At 41.4% G+C, this 17085-nt stretch overlaps 1 pseudogene; it reads left to right on the top strand.

The window, feature by feature from the left end:
- LOC133680084 (uncharacterized) overlaps positions 1-17085 on the top strand; it is a 195261-nt pseudogene that overhangs the window by 38594 nt on the left and 139582 nt on the right.

The raw sequence follows: 17085 nt of genomic DNA, 5'->3' as shown, positions 1-17085 counted from the left end.
TGCTGTCACGAGTGACGCATGGATTCGACAGCCGACATAGCCTCGAGGGACTGTGAAATCATTAACGAACTGCTGTCACAGGTGACGTGTGGATTCGACAGCCGACACAGCCCCTAGGGACTGTGAAATCTTCAACGAACTGCTGTCACGGGTGACCTGGGATTCCACAGCCGATACAGCCCTAGGCAGTGAGAAATCATCAACGAACTGCTGTCACGGCTCACCTGTGGATTCCACAGCCGACACAGCCCCTAGGGACTGAGAAATCATCAACGAACTGCTGTCACGGGTCACGCGAGGATTCCAGAGGCGACACAGCCCCTAGGGACTGAGAAATCATCAACGAAGTGCTGTCACCGGTGACGCGTGGATTCGACAGCCGACACAGCCCTAGGGACTGTAAAATCATCAACGAACTGCTGTCATGGGTGACGCGTGGATGCCACAGCCGACACAGGCCCTAGGGACTCAGAAATCATCAACGAACTGCTATCACGAGTGACGCGAGGATTCCACAGGCGACACTGCCCCTAGGCACTCAGAAATCATTAATGATGTGGTGTCACAGGTGACGCGTGGCTTCCACAGCCGACACAGCCCTAGGCACTCAGAAATCATCAACGAAGCGCTGTCACGTGTGACGCGTGGATTCGATAGCCGACATAGCCTCGAGGGACTGTGAAATCATTAACGAACTGCTGTCATAGGTGACGCGTGGATTCCACAGCCGACACAGCCCTAGGCACTCAGAAATCATCAAGGAAGTGCTGTCACGGGTGACGCGTGGATTCGACAGCCGACACAGCCTCCAGGGACTGTGAAATCTTCAACGAACTGCTGTCACGGCTCACAGTGGATTCCACAGCCGACACAACCCTAGGCACTGAGAAATCATCAACGAAGTGCTCTCACGGGTGACGCGTGGACTCGACAGCCGACACAGCCCTAGGGACTGTGAAATCATCAACGAACTGCTGTCACGGGTGACTCGTGGATTCGACAGCCGACATAGCCTCTAGGGACTGAGAAATCATCAACGAAGTGGTGTCACGGGTGACGCGTGGATTCCATAGCCGACACAACCCTAGGCACTCAGAAATCATCAATGAAGTGCTGTCACGGGTGACGCGTGGATTCGACAGCCGACACAGCCCCTAGGGACTGTGAAATCTTCAACGAACTGCTGTGACGGGTGACGCGTGGATTCCACAGCCGACACAGCCCTAGGCAGTGAGAAATCATCAACGAACTGCTGTCACAGCTCACCCGTGGATTCCACAGCCGACACAGCCCCTAGGGACTGAGAAATCATCAACGAAGTGCTGTTACGGGTCACGCGTGGAATCCACATCTAACAGTGCCCCTATGGACTGAGAAATCATCAACGAACTGCTGTCACGGGTTACGCGTGGATTCCACAGCCGACACCGCCCCTACGGACTGAGAAATCGTCAACAAACTGCTGTCACGGGTGAAGCGTGGATTCCACAGCCGACACAGCCCCGAGGGAATGTGAAATCTTCAACGAATTGCTGTCATAGGTGACGCGTGCATTTCACAGCCGACACAGCCCTAGGCACTCAGAAATCATCAACGATGTGCTGTCACGGGTGACACCTGATATTCCATAGCCGACAAAGCCCTAGGCACTCAGAAATCATCAACGAAGTGCTGTCACGGGTGACGTGTGGATTCGACAGCCCACACAGCCTCCAGGGACTGTGAAATCTTCAACGAACTGCTGTCACGGCTCACAGTGGATTCCACAGCCGACACAACCCTAGGCACTGAGAAATCATCAACGATGTGCTGTCACGGGTGACGCGTGGATTCCACAGCCGACACAGCCCTAGGCACTGAGAAATCATAAACGAAGTGCTGTCACGGGTGACTCGTGGATTCCACAGCCGTCACAGCCCGAGGCACACAGAAATCATCAACGAAGTGCTCTCACGGGTGACGCGTGTATTAGACAGCCGACGCAGCCTCCAAGGACTGTGAAATCTTCAACGAACTGCTGTCACGGGTCACGCGTGGATTCCACAGCCGATACAGCCCTAGGAATGAGAAATCATCAACGAAGCGCTGTCACGGGTGACGCATGGATTCGACAGCCGACACAACCCTAGGGACTGTGAAATCATCAACGAACTGCTGTCACGGGTAACTCGTGGATTCGACAGCCTACATAGCCTCTAGGGATTGAGAAATCATCAACGAAGTGCTGTCACGGGTGACGCATGGATTCGACAGCCAACACAGCCCCTAGGGACTGTGAAATCTTCAAAAAACTACTGTCACGGGTGACGCGTGGATTCCATAGGCGACACAGCCCTAGGCACTCAGAAATCATCAAGGAAGTGCTATCACGGGTGATGCGTGGATTAGACAGCCGACGCAGCCTTCAAGGACTGTGAAATCTTCAACGAACTGCTGTCACGGCTCACACGTGGATTGCACAGCCGACACAGCCTAGGCACTGAGAAATCATCAATGATGTGCTGTCACGGGTGACGCGTGGATTCCACAGCCGAAACAGCCTTAGGCACTCAGAAATCATCAATGAAGTGCTGTCACGGGTGACGCGTGGATTCGACAGCCGACACAGCCCTAGGGACTGTGAAATCATCAACGAAGTGCTGTCACGGGTGAAGCGTGGATTCGACAGCCTACACAGCCCCTAGGGACTGTGAAATCTTCAAAGAACTGCTGTCACGGGTGACGCGCGGATTCCACAGCCGACACAGCCCTAGGCACTCAGAAATCATCAACGAAGTGCTGTCACGGGTGACGAGTGGATTAGACAGCGGACACAGCCTCCAGGGACTGTGAAATCTTCAACGAACTGCTGTGACGGGTGACGCGTGGATTCCACAGCCGATACAGCCCTAGGCACTGAGAAATCATCAACAATGTGCTGTCACAGGTGACGCGTGGATTCCACAGCCATCACAGCCCTAGGCACTCAGAAATCATCAACGAAGTGCTGTCACGGGTGACTCGTGGATTAGACAGCCGACACAGCCTCCAGGGACTGTAAAATCTTCAATGAACCGCTGTCACGGCTCACACGTGGATTCCACAGCCGACACAGCCTAGGCACTGAGAAATCAGCAACGATGTGCTGTCACGGGTGACGCGTGGATTCCACAGCCGAAACAGCCTTAGGCACTCAGAAATCATCAAGGAAGTGCTGTGATGGGTGACGCGTGGATTCGACAGCCGACACAGCCCCTAGGGACTGTGAAATCTTCAACGAACTGCTGTCATGGGTGACGCGTGGATTCCACAGCCGACACAGCCCTAGGTAGTGACAAATCATCAACGAAATGCTGTCACGGCTCACCCGTGGATTCGACAGCCGACACAGCCCCTAGGGACTGAGAAATCATCAACGAAGTGCTGTCACGGGTCACGCGTGGAATCCACATCTGACAGTGCCCCTATGGACTGAGAAATCATCAACGAACTGCTGCCACGGGTTACGCGTAGATTCCACAGCCGACACCGCCCCTACGGACTGAGAAATCGTCAACAAACTGCTGTCACGGGTGACGCGTGGATTCCACAGCCGACACAGCCCCGAGGGAATGTGAAATCTTCAACGAACTGCTGTCACAGGTGACGAGTGGATTCCACAGCCGACACAGCCTTAGGCACTCAGAAATCATCAACGATGTGCTGTCACGGGTGACACGTGGATTCCATAGCCGACAAAGCCCTGGGCACTCAGAAATCGTCAACGAAGTGCTGTCACGGTTGACGCGTGGATTCGACAGCCAACACAGCCTACAGGGACTGTGAAATCTTCAATGAACTGCTGTCATGGCTCACACGTGGATTGCTCAGCCGACATAGCCCTAGGCCCTGAGAAATCATCAATGATGTGCTGTCACGGGTGACGCGAGGATTCCACAGCCGACATAGCCTAGGCACTCAGAAATCATCAACGAAGTGCTGTCACGGGTGACGCGTGGATTAGACAGCCGACACAGCCTCCAGGGATTGAGAAATCATCAACGAACTGATGTCATGGCTCACACGTGGATTCCACAGCCGACACAGCCCTAGGCACTGAGAAATCATCAACGATGTGCTGTCACGGGTGACGCGTGGATTCCACAGCCGACACAGCCCTAGGCACTCAGGAATCATCAAGGAAGTGCTGTCACGGGTCACGCGTGGATTCGACAGCCGACACAGCCCCTAGGGACTGTGAAATCATCAACGAACTGCTGTCACGGATGACGCGTGGTTTCCACAGCCGACATAGCCCTAGGAAGTGAGAAATCATCAACGAACTGCTGTCACGGCTCACACGTGGATTCCATAGCCGACACAGCCCTGATGGACTGAGAAATCATCAACGAATTGCTGTCACGAGTGACGCGAGGATTCCACAGCTGACACAGCCCCTAGGGACTGAGAAATAATCAACGAAGTGCTGTCACGGGTCACGCGTGGATTCCACATCTGACAGTGCCCCTAGGGACTGAGAAATCATCAACGAACTGCTGTCACGGGTGATGCGAGGATTCCACAGCCGACACCGCCCCTACGGATTGAGAAATCGTCAACCAACTGTTGTCGCGGGTGACGCGTGGATTCCACAGCCGACATAGCCCTTAGGGACTGTGAAATCTTCAACGAACTGCTGTGACGGGTGACGCATGGATTCCACAGCCGACACAGCCCTAGGCACTGAGAAATCATCAACAATGTGCTGTCACAGGTGACGCGTGGATTCCACAGCCGTCACAGCCCTAGGAACTCAGAAATCATCAATGAAGTGCTGTCACGGGTGACGCGTGGATTAGACAGCCGACACAGCCTCCAGGGATTGTAAAATCTTCAACGAACCGCTGTCACGGCTCACACGTGGATTCCACAGCCGACACAGCCCTAGGCACTGAGAAATCATCAACAATGTGCTGTCACGGGTGACGCGTGGATTCCATAGCAGATGATTAGTACTTAAAAGTGTATTTTTATCAAGGTTTTATATCATCATTTTGCACTTGAAGTATCAATAACTCCTTAACTAAAGCATGTTTTATAATAACATATCTAATTACATAAGATACCTTTAATTTATGGTAAATGTTAATCTTAAATGCAGGCCTATCACATAAATGAAAGAATTGATTGATGAGTTGAAGTACTGAAATTGAAAGGACAAAAAGATGGCCAAAGAGATGCTGGTGCAGTCCAAATTGGAACACAGTTCGGTAATTGGGTCATATCTGGAGCTGTAGATCTTGGATTTAGGTCCATTTTATATGGATGGAAAGATAAGACATAGGCCTACAACTTTCATGTGGAGCCCAAGATTTAACAAGGCCGTTTTCAAGTCCAAATTGTAGCAACAACAAAGAAGTCCGAATCTGTCCTGCAGCCCAGACACTGTTCAGTGTTCAGCCCATATCTCAAGTTCTAGAAGTCCAAATGATCTCAAATTTTTACCCTGGAAAGATGAGACAATTTCCTAGAACTTTCATGATTCAAGTTTGTTCAAATTATGACGTCATCAATGACGTTTTTGGCAGACAAGAAGATAAGAATTGTCACCAAGTCAAGATGTGGCCACCCACTCATCAATTAGTCAACAAATCAATAGTTCCGAATTTTGGCCTATAAAAGGAGGCATTTGCCATGTATTTAGGCATCTTGGTTTTCAGATCAAGATCATGCTTTTGCTCTCTCTTTATATTTTGTAATGCTTAAGTTTTGCTTATATTAATCTCTTGCTTATGCTTTTCATTTCCTTTCCTTGTTCATTTATGTTTCTTTCTTTCATTATGTCTAGCTAAATTAATTATGTCAAGGTGAAAAGGGTACACTAATGGTGTAAGAATAAGTATAATATAAACTTAACATGGACCTTAATGTTGGATACTAACATGCTTTATATTTGCTATCTTGTTCACTTATAATACTTTGCTTGTTAAATGGTTAATCTAGATTTATGTTGTATAACATTTGGTACAACAAATACTTGGCACTTTCATAGCCCATACTGTATGGTATAACCGACACCTGAGCTATGAAAGGAACTTGATTTGTTGTTAATATAAGTTATAATCATGAATGCCTGACAACATTTACAAGTATTAGCATTATTCGAATAAGATAGCTAATGTAATCATGTTAACAATTTATAATCTGATTGGAACCTCCTTGTGTGTGGTTTCCAATTGAATAATAAGGGTTTATACTATACTTGTTTGAAATACCATTAGTGGATCCTCTAACCTTGACATTTGTTGTTATCATTGTTTAATCCTTACGTTAATCTTTCATCTCAAAGTTCTCATCAACTTCTTCCTCTTCTTCTTCGTTATTATTATTATCACTATTATTATTATTATTATTATTATTACTATCGTTGTAGTATTATTGTTGCTTATAATTTATACAAGTAACCTCCCTGTGGTTCGACCCCGGTCTTGCCGGGTTATTTATTACTTCGACACTCCTGCACTTGGGAAAAGACATCAATCTTTTGGTCGTGTCAAGTTTTTGGCGCCGTTGCCGGGGAGGTAAATTCTTGTACAAATTATAGTATTTATTTTATTTTCTCTTTTCTCTTTTCTCTTTTCTTGTATCTAACTTTGTTTCTTTTGTTTTGTTTCTCTTTCTTTTGTTTTCTCCTCCCTTTTATTCTCTTCTTACACGTGCATGAGAGTGTGGTCACGTACATTAAGTGGTAGACTTTGTAGGGTATCCTCATCATTTTCAGAAAATATGGCCGAAGAAGATAACCAATCACTTCATAATGAAAATAATGAGAATATTCGGGTTAGAACACTTAGAGACCACATGAATCCCACAAGAACAAGTGCACCCTCATGCATAGTTTTTCCTCCTGATGCATCTCATTTTAATTTTAAGACAGGCATTATTCAACTTTTACCGTCTTTTCATGGCTTAGATTTAGAAAATCCATACTTGCATTTAAGGGAATTTGAGGAGGTTTGCAACACGTATAATGACTCAAATTGTAGCATGAACACCATTAGATTGAAGCTTTTTCCTTTTTCATTAAAAGATAAAGCTAAAACATGGCTACAAAATTTGAGACCTGGATCCATTCGTGCTTGGGATGAAATGCAACAACAATTTTTAAAGAAGTTTTTTCCATCCCACAGAACAAACTCTTTCAAAAGACAAATCATTACTTTCTCTCAAAAACCAGGAGAAACATTTTATCAATGTTGGGATAGGTATCGAGACTTACTTAATACTTGCCCCCATCATGGTTTTGAAACATGGAGATTAGTTTCACATTTTTATGAAGGGTTAACTCCTAGAGATAGGCAAATGGTTGAATTGATGTGCAATGGAACTTTTGAGGATAAAGACCCTAATGAAGCAATGGAATACCTAGACTTGCTAGCTGAAAATGCGCAAAATTGGGACACCACAGGTACTTATGAGGCACCAAGTAAAACCCAACCTCATACATCTAGTGGAGGTATGTACAACCTTAGGGAAAATCATGACCTCCAAGCCAAGTTTGCATCTTTAGCTAGAAAGGTTGAGGCACTAGAATTAAAAAAGAGTGGTCAACTAAAATCTGTTCAAGACATTGCATGTCAAATCTGTGAAACCAACGAACATTCAACCAATGACTGTCCAACCTTGCCTTCTTTTAAAGAATGTCTCCATGAACAAGCCCATGCATTAAACAGTTTTCAAAGGCCCAATCATAACCCATATTCACAAACATACAACCCTGGTTGGAGAAATCATCCAAATTTCAGTTGGAAGAGTGAGAACAATAATGCTCAAACTTCACAGCCACCATTTCAAGCACAGCATAATTTCCAAAATTCTCATGGATATGCACCTCCTTATGCTCCACCTCCTAGAAAAAATCTTGAGGAAACATTGCATGTATTTATGGAAAAGCAAGAGGCAATTAACACTCAACTTGCTCAAAGCATGACAGATTTTAAAGATACTCTTGCAAAATTGACATCTGCTCTCAGTTTCCAAGAGAAAGGTAAGTTTCCATCTCAACCACAACAAAATCCCAAGGGGCAATACAATGCGAATGCAAGTAGTTCGGGAAGCCAACACATGGATCATGTAAAATCAGTCATCACTCTTCGCAGTGGTAAGGTTATTGAAAAACCCATTCTTGAACCTTGTGAGAATGATGATGAATCAATCTCTGAGGGTAAGGAAGGGGTTGAATCTGATCATTGCAAAGAAAAGACTGATTCTCCGCCAGCACTTCCATTTCCTCATGCCATGACCAAACAAAGAAAAGTCAATCACAACTCTGAAATCTTTGAAACTTTCAAACAGGTAAGGATCAATATACCTTTGTTGGATGCTATTAAACAGGTTCCTTCTTATGCTAAATTTTTGAAAGATCTGTGCACTGTGAAGAGAAAACTGAATGTGAAAAAGAAAGCCTTCTTAGCCGAACAAGTAAGTGCCATTCTTCAGAACAATAATGCATTGAAATATAAAGACCCTGGTTGTCCTACAATTTCATGCTTTATTGGAGAACATAAAATTGAAAGAGCTTTACTTGATCTTGGAGCTAGTGTGAATTTACTTCCATATTCAGTTTTTCAAAGTCTCAATCTAGGTGAGTTAAAACCAACTTCTGTGACTCTTTTACTTGCCGATAGATCTGTAAAAGTGCCTAGAGGAATAGTTGAAGATGTGTTAGTACAAGTCGATAAATTCATTTATCCTGTGGATTTTATTGTCTTGGATACACAGCCTGTTGAAGCATGTAATTCATTTCCTGTTATTTTAGGACGTCCATTTCTTGCAACTTCTAATGCATTGATTAATTGTAGGAATGGACTGATGAAGCTATCTTTTGGAAACATGACATTGGAGATGAATATTTTCAACATTTGCAAGCAACCTGGAGATGATAATGATTTACAGGAAGTGGACTTTACTGAAAAATTAGTTCATGATCAATTTCAAACCACTTCCAATGAAATTGAGATTGATGAATCTGATGATTTGCAAATGGTCTATTTTCAGGAAGAATCAAAGGCAAGTAATTGGAGACCACAAATTGAGGAATTGCCGCCACGATCAATTGAGCCAATACCTTCAAGTGTTCAACCACCAAAACCTGATTTGAAGCCGTTACCCCTCAATCTCAAATACTCATTTTTGGGAGAAAATGAAACTTTTCCGGTAATAATCTCTTCCAAACTTAATGCACAGCAAGAAGGTAAGTTATTACAAACTCTGAAAATGCATAAAAATGCATTAGGATGGACCATAGCTGACATAAAAGGAATTAGTCCTTTGATTTGCACTCACAGGATTTATTTGGAGGAAAATGCTAAACCCTCTAGAGAAATGCAACGAAGGCTTAATCCTAATATGAAAGAAGTAGTGAAAAATGAAGTCATTAAGCTTCTAGATAATGGAATCATTTATCCTATTTCTGACAGCAAATGGGTAAGTCGTACTCAAGTGGTACCTAAGAAGTCTGGAGTCACTGTGATAACAAATGAAAAAAATGAGTTAATTCCAACTAGGACTATTACTGGTTGGCGCATGTGCATTGATTATAGGAAACTTAATTCAATGACTAGAAAATATCATTTTCCCTTACCTTTCATGGATCAAATCCTAGAAAGAGTTGCAGGTCATGAATTTTATTGTTTTCTAGATGGCTATTCAGGTTATAACCAAATTGAAATTGCATTGGAAGATCAAGAGAAAACTACTTTCACATGTCCATTTGGCACTTTTGCATATCGAAGGATGCCTTTTGGATTATGTAATGCACCAGCCACATTTCAAAGATGCATGCTTAGTATATTTAGTGATATGGTTGAACGTTTTCTTGAGATTTTTATGGATGATTTTTCTGTTTTTGGTGATTCATTTGATGATTGTTTGACTAACTTAGAAAAGGTTTTGAGCAGGTGTGAAGAGAAGAATCTTGTACTGAATTGGGAAAAATGTCACTTTATGGTAACAAACGGCATTGTACTTGGTCACATTGTTTCATCAAAAGGAATTGAGGTTGACAAATCTAAAATCGAGTTAATTGCTAACTTGCCAACACCAAAATCCATTAAAGATGTTAGATCATTCTTAGGACATGCTGGTTTTTATAGAAGGTTCATCAAAGATTTTAGTGTAATATCTAAGCCCTTGAGCAACCTTCTAACAAAGGATAATATTTTTGAATGGACTGAACATTGTGAAGAAGCCTTTGTTAAACTTAAAAACTTGCTTACTTCTGCTCCTATCATTCAACCTCCTGATTGGTCTTTACCTTTTGAAATAATGTGTGACGCTAGTGATTATGCCGTGGGTGCTGTCTTGGGACAAAGAAAAGATAAGAAACCTTATGTGATTTACTATGCAAGTAAAACTTTAAATAGTGCTCAAATGAATTACACCACTACTGAAAAAGAATTACTTGCAGTAGTATTTGCATGTGAAAACTTCAGGTCTTATCTTGTTGGCTCACCTGTTGTTGTTTACAGTGATCATGCAGCATTGAAATATCTTCTTTCTAAGAAAGATTCTAAGGCTAGATTGGTTCGGTGGATTTTGTTACTTCAAGAATTTGATATCACAATCAAAGACAAGAAAGGCACCGAAAATGTTGTCGCCGATCATTTGTCAAGATTGACAACAGATTCAAAATCTGACATCACACCAATCGATGACTACTTTCCTGATGAATCTTTATTTTCTGTCTCTACAATGCCTTGGTTTGCTAATATTGTTAATTTTCTTGTTTCAGGACAATTGCCAGCTCATTGGAGTACCCAAGACAAAAGAAAGTTCTTGAACGAAGTAAAGAACTTTTATTGGGATGACCCTTATTTATTCAAATATTGTCCTGATCAAATATTTCGAAGATGCATTCCTGACAATGAGGTAAGTAGTGTCATTAAATTTTGTCATTCTGAGGCATGTGGGGGCCATTTCTCATCAAGAAAGACAACTGCAAAAATCTTACAATGCGGATTTTACTGGCCCACCATGTTCAAGGACTCACATGCATTCTGTAAGATTTGTGAAAATTGTCAAAAGTTGGGATCTATTTCAAAACGTCACATGATGCCTTTAAATCCTATTCTTGTCATTGAGATCTTTGACTGTTGGGGTATAGATTTCATGGGTCCATTTCCTTCATCATTTGGTTTCGTGTACATATTAGTCGCAGTAGATTATGTTTCAAAATGGATAGAGGCAATTCCAAGTCGAAACAATGATCACAAAACAGTGATAAAATTCTTGAAAGAAAATATTTTGAGTCGATTTGGAATCCCTCGAGCCATGATAAGTGATGGTGGAACACATTTCTGCAACAAGCCATTTGAGTCTTTAATGAAGAAATATGGAATCACTCACAAAGTTGCCACCCCTTATCACCATCAGACTAGTGGGCAGGTAGAGCTTGCTAATAGGGAGATCAAACAAATCTTGGAGAAAACAGTGAACCCTAATAGGAAAGACTGGTCTTTAAGACTTAATGATGCACTTTGGGCTTATCGAACTGCTTATAAAACATCATTAGGTATGTCACCTTATAGACTAGTCTATGGAAAACCTTGTCACTTGCCTGTGGAACTTGAACATAAAGCTTATTGGGCTATTAAAGCTTTTAATTCAAACCTTGATGATGCTGGTCAACTGTGAAAATTACAAATAAATGAGCTTGAGGAAATAAGAAATGATGCATATGAAAATTCAAGAATTCATAAAGCAAGAATCAAAGAGTTTCATGACAAGAAAATATTGAGAAAAACATTCAATGTTGGTCAAAAAGTCTTGCTTTATAATTCTCGACTCCATTTATTTCCTGGAAAACTAAGATCAAGATGGAGTGGTCCTTTCATTGTGAAACATGTGTATCCATATGGGGCCTGTGATATCGAGAATCCAAAGAATGGCAATGTTTTCAAGGTAAATGGACATCGTTTGAAAGTTTACTTTGATAATTTTTCAGTTGAAAATGACTCGATTGAATTGAGTGATCCTGTATATAAAGATTGATTAGTTTTCTCACATTGTTTTGTGTTTCATTTTGCTAGTTTCTCTCACCCCGGTCAAAAGGCGGATAACGGTACTCCGTGACTTAAGTCGGTTCTTTCAGTTTCCCATAATAACTGATATCTATCTATATTTGTGCAATTCTTTACTCTTTCTCTCTTCTTTGAATCTCTTCTCCAATTCTCATTTCAAAATGGACACCATTCTTGAAAAATTGAAAAAGTACTTTCCCGCTCTGCCTCAGAATGCGATTACAAAAATTTACCGTGCTAGGTGTGCAAGATTGAAGTTGTTAATGGATCATGGAATTCCTGAAGATATTCGTTGGCTGATTGAAGCAAAGGTCCGATTATCAGGTGAGTCCTCCAATTCTTTCATTTCACACATGCCTGGAACAGGTAAAAGCACTTTTGCAAAGAAACGTCGTGCAAAACGACTGAAAGTCTGTCACAAATGTGCCAGATGGACTTGTAATGCAACATGTCGTTCTTTAGGAATGGTATCTATAAACCGTGAAGATAAAATACAATTCATTAAGGATGGCCTAAGTAAGGGGTCTTTAGATAATCTTTTGTTGACCCTTGAGACGCATCCTAGTGGAGATGTGCATCGTGCAATTCATGATTTATGGCCCCATTTTCATAAAGAACATGATAGACTTAGTCTTGGGAATCTGACTAAAAAAGACCCTGTTTGCCAGTTTTTAAGAAAACTGGATGGGAAGCCTATCCCCGACCCATAGAGGGCGTTTAAGCCGTTCTTGGACGTAAAACCAAGGGAAGATGTGAGCCACAATCACAACTACCTGTACATACACATGCCTTTTCAAAATAAATAAATAAATAAAGAGAGAGAGTGTGAGACTCCAGCTGGCCTACATATAGGTGGTATGATTGCATCTTCAATTTCTCTTCTATAAAATCTTCTCTTCCTTCCCCTCATTTCTACTCATCCCTTACATTAGACAGATATAGAAGCGTGTAGAAATGGCAGGTTCCTCAAGTTATCACATAAAAAATATTTGTGTTTTCGGTGGATCCAGTCCTGGGAAGGAAATAGCATTTTTAGAAACAGCAAATCATCTTGGTCAGGTCCTAGCTGAGAGAAAGATGCATTTAGTGTATGGGGGAGACAGCCTTGGGTTAATGGGAGGTGTGGCGATAGCTGCATTTTTAGGAGGTAGTCAAGTTTTGGGGGTCGTCCCCGAAGCTTTAACAAAAGGGGACATCATTGGAAGAACAATTGGAGAGGAACTACAGGTCTCCACAATGTTTGATCGAATGAATACAATGTTTAACCATGCTGATGCCTTCATTGCCTTACCAGGTGGTCTGGGCACATTGGAAGAGATCTTTCATATTTCATCTTGGGCCCAACTTCACATTCACCATAAACCTATAGGTTTGCTCAATGTTAATGGTTATTATGATACTTTGTTGTCTTTTCTTGATCAAGCTGTGGAACAGGAATTTCTAACATCTTCGGCACGACAAATCATAATCTCTGCTGCTACGGCTGAATAATTGATCGACAAACTACAATCTTTCACCCCTGTAATTGATCCTTCCATGAGTCGCATCAATTGGTCAACTACAGAAAGCTGTAAAAAGCTTAGATTGGATTTGAGCCTTCGTTTGTGAATCCTTGTGTCTTTTGGTTTTATTTCTCACATAGTATTTTGTTCTGTTATTTTTGTTTAAGTGTGTTTCAGGTTTGTCAGTGTTCGTTGTTTCAGGTGATGTCTTCTATACTCTATCTTTCTACCTTAGAACATTGAGGACAATGTCTCGTTTTGGTTGGGGGGAGAGGGTAGTAGTATTTTTTTTTAAAAAAAAAAAAAACTAACCAACTAACTGTTTTTGTTTCATTTGGCAAAACTGTTATTACTAGGATGGCAGAGTAAGGGGGAATGACTCTTGAGACGCATCTTAGTAAACATTTTCTAATGGTTATTTGCAATATTCATAACAAGGCCTATTATAATACTTCTTGAAATATTCAGGTTTACAAACTCTCGCATTGTTATCACTTGGTTCTGCTCCTATACTCATTTAACAAATATTCTTAAACCTTCATTTTCACACACACACTTTAACATATGATTGTGGGTTGCACATTGGATTATTACATTATTTATGTTCTTTTGTTAAAGGTAACAACTAAGGGATAGGGATAGTCTATAATTTGCAAAAAAAAAAAAGAAAAGAAAAAAAGAAAAAAAGAAAAAAAGAAAAAAAAAGAAAAAAAAAAGGAAAAAAAATGATGATAATAAGAACGTAGATAAGTTTGATTTCGTAGCCTCCCTAACCTAAGCAATTAAGCCCGAAGGGGTGTTTTAACACCTAATACCCTAAAGTCAACTGACTTGGGAGCTATTGGCCCAAAGCTTGTTACATGGGTTAAGGAGAAAAGCTTAAGGGAATCAAACATTGCACTATCTACGTATCAGTATCTGCAACCCGAGTTACTAAGCTCGTAGGGGTGTCTCAACACCTAATGCCCTAAGATCAACTGGTCTGGGAGTCATTAGCCGAAAGCTCGTTACATGGGTTAAAGATGCATTGTGTTTTATGTTATATGTATAGATATTAAAAAAAAAAAGTAAAATAAAATAAAATAATCCCAACCCAAGGAAGTTAACCTTAAACATTAGAACAAAATATTGTTTTCTTCCAACAAAAGCCCCATCATCTATGTTTCATACATTGAGCACATAACAAGGAAGGTTTATTAATATTTTGTTTAAGAGGTATTGAGCAGATATATAAAATTTAATGAGAGTTTGTTTATCTGGATAGATTAATGGAAGTTGAATGATGAATGCCTTGCTTTGTGGAATTTGCAAATTTTTTTTCTATTTTAACGCTTTAATTACTAGGGACTAGTAATAAGCTGGTTGGGGGGTGTGATTAGTACTTAAAAGTGCATTTTTATCAAGGTTTTATATCATCATTTTGCACTTGAAGTATCAATAACTCCTTAACTAAAGCATGTTTTATAATAACATATCTAATTACATAAGATACCTTTAATTTATGGTAAATGTTAATCTTAAATGCAGGCCTATCACATAAATGAAAGAATTGATTGATGAGTTGAAGTACTGAAATTGAAAGGACAAAAAGATGGCCAAAGAGATGCTGGTGCAGTCCAAATTGGAACACAGTTCGGTAATTGGGTCATATCTGGAGCTGTAGATCTTGGATTTAGGTCCATTTTATATGGATGGAAAGATAAGACATAGGCCTACAACTTTCACGTGGAGCCCAAGATTTAACAAGGCCGTTTTCAAGTCCAAATTGTAGCAACAACAAAGAAGTCCGAATCTGTCCTGCAGCCCAGACACTGTTCAGTGTTCAGCCCATATCTCAAGTTCTAGAAGTCCAAATGATCTCAAATTTTTACCCTGGAAAGATGAGACAATTTCCTAGAACTTTCATGATTCAAGTTTGTTCAAATTATGACGTCATCAATGATGTTTTTGGCAGACAAGAAGATAAGAATTGTCACCAAGTCAAGATGTGGCCACCCACTCATCAATTAGTCAACAAATCAATAGTTCCGAATTTTGGCCTATAAAAGGAGGCATTTGCCATGTATTTAGGCATCTTGGTTTTCAGATCAAGATCATGCTTTTGCTCTCTCTTTATATTTTGTAATGCTTAAGTTTTGCTTATATTAATCTCTTGCTTATGCTTTTCATTTCCTTTCCTTGTTCATTTATGTTTCTTTCTTTCATTATGTCTAGCTAAATTAATTATGTCAAGGTGAAAAGGGTACACTAATGGTGTAAGAATAAGTATAATATAAACTTAACATGGACCTTAATGTTGGATACTAACATGCTTTATATTTGCTATCTTGTTCACTTATAATACTTTGCTTGTTAAATGGTTAATCTAGATTTATGTTGTATAACATTTGGTACAACAAATACTTGGCACTTTCATAGCCCATACTGTATGGTATAACCGACACCTGAGCTATGAAAGGAACTTGATTTGTTGTTAACATAAGTTATAATCATGAATGCCTGACAACATTTACAAGTATTAGCATTATTCGAATAAGATAGCTAATGTAATCATGTTAACAATTTATAATCTGATTGGAACCTCCTTGTGTGTGGTTTCCAATTGAATAATAAGGGTTTATACTATACTTGTTTGAAATACCATTAGTGGATCCTCTAATCTTGACATTTGTTGTTATCATTGTTTAATCCTTACGTTAATCTTTCATCTCAAAGTTCTCATCAACTTCTTCCTCTTCTTCTTCGTTATTATTATTATCACTATTATTATTATTATTATTATTATTACTATCGTTGTAGTATTATTGTTGCTTATAATTTATACAAGTAACCTCCCTGTGGTTCGACCCCGGTCTTGCCGGGTTATTTATTACTTCGACACTCCTGCACTTGGGAAAAGACATCAATCTTTTGGTCGTGTCAGCAGACAAAGCCCTAGGCACTCAGAAATCATCAACAAACTGCTGTCACGGGTGACGCGTGGATTCCACAGCCGACACAACCCCTAGGGACTGTGAAATCTTCAACGAACTGCTGTCACAGGTGACGCGTGGATTCGACAGCCGACACAGCCCCTAGGGACTGTGAAATCATCAACGAACTGCTGTCACGGGTGACGCGTGGTTTCCACAGCCGACACAGCCCTAGGCAGTGAGAAATCATCAACGAACTGCTGTCACGGCTCACACGTGGATTCCATAGGCGACACAGCCCTGAGGGACTGAGAAATCATCAACGAATTGCTGTCACGCGTGACGCGAGGATTCCACAGCCGACACAGCCCTAGGCAGTGAGAAATCATCAACGAACTGCTGTCACGGCTCACACGTGGATTCCATAGCCGACACAGCCTTGAAGGACTGAGAAATCATCAACGAATTGCTGTCACAAGTGACGCGAGGATTCCACAGCCGACACAGCCCCTAGGGACTGAGAAATAATCAACGAAGTGCTGTCACGGGTCACACGTGGATTCCATAGCCGATACAGCCCTGAGGGACTGAGAAATCATCAACGATGTGCTGTCACGGGTGACGCGTGGATTC

Source organism: Populus nigra, chromosome 19 (genome assembly GCF_951802175.1).
Source record: "Populus nigra chromosome 19, ddPopNigr1.1, whole genome shotgun sequence".
NCBI lineage: Eukaryota > Viridiplantae > Streptophyta > Magnoliopsida > Malpighiales > Salicaceae > Populus > Populus nigra.
The sequence above is the reverse complement of the archived record's forward strand: the minus strand, read 5'-3'. Positions and strand labels throughout refer to the sequence as shown.